This window comes from Corvus brachyrhynchos, unplaced genomic scaffold (assembly GCF_000691975.1).
Source record: "Corvus brachyrhynchos isolate BGI_N302 unplaced genomic scaffold, ASM69197v1 scaffold3931, whole genome shotgun sequence".
Classification (NCBI taxonomy): Eukaryota; Metazoa; Chordata; class Aves; order Passeriformes; family Corvidae; genus Corvus; species Corvus brachyrhynchos.
Window position 1 is genome coordinate 1 of NW_008236112.1, and position 932 is coordinate 932.

The 932-nt window shown below is 31.8% G+C and overlaps 1 long non-coding RNA gene across 2 annotated transcripts; it reads right to left on the minus strand.

Annotated features, from left to right (window-relative positions):
* Positions 1-41: 41 nt before the first annotated feature.
* LOC108446033 lies at positions 42-926 on the minus strand. 2 transcript variants are annotated; one of them, XR_001861138.1, is made up of 2 exons: positions 796-926; positions 42-329 (listed from the first exon to the last, which is right to left on the minus strand). It is a non-coding gene; the product is annotated as an uncharacterized LOC108446033 (long non-coding RNA). The 2 variants fall into 2 exon arrangements; XR_001861137.1 differs by having other exon boundaries at positions 707-926.
* Between the last annotated feature and the right edge of the window lie 6 nt (positions 927-932).

Below are 932 nucleotides of genomic sequence, written 5' to 3' on the forward strand. Positions count from 1 at the left end.
GAACTGGCGATTTTTTACCTCAAAATTCTTGATCTTCTTACCTCAGAATTGGCGATTTTTTACCTCAGAATTGGCGATTTTTTACCTCAGAACTCGCAGGGTTTTTACCTCAAAATTGGCGATTTTTTACCACCGAATTCGCGATGTTTTACCTCAGAATTTGTTGGGTTTTACCTCAGAATTTGTTGGGTTTTTACCTCCGAATTCGCGATTTTTTACATCAGAATTGGTGAATTTTTGTCTCAAAATTGGCGATTTTTTACCTCAAAATTGGCAATTTTTTACCTCAAAATTGGCGATTTTTTACCTCAGAACTGGCAATTTTTTACCTCAATCTGACGATTTTCTCATCTCAGAATTTGGTGGTTTTTTAACCACCGAATTCGCGATTTTTTATATCAGAATTAGCAATTTTTTACCTCAAAATTGGCGATTTTTTACCTCAAAATTCGCTATTTTTTACCTCAAAATTCGCTATTTTTTACCTCAAAATTCGCTATTTTTTACCTCAAAATTCGCTATTTTTTACCTCAAAATTCGCTATTTTTTACCTCAAAATTCGCTATTTTTTACCTCAAAATTCGCTATTTTTTACCTCAAAATTCGCTATTTTTTACCTCAAAATTCGCTATTTTTTACCTCAAAATTCGCTATTTTTTACCTCAAAATTCGCTATTTTTTACCTCAAAATTGACGAATTTTTTACCTCAGAATTTGTTGGGTTTTTACCTCCGAATTCGCGATTTTTTACATCAGAATTGGTGAATTTTTGTCTCAAAATTGGCGATTTTTTACCTCAAAATTCTTGATTTTCTTACCTCAGAACTGGCGAGTTTTTACCTCAGAATTGATGATTTTTTATATCAGAATTGGCGATTTTTTTACCTCAAAATTTGCTGTTTTTTACCTCAAAATTGACGAATTTTTTACCT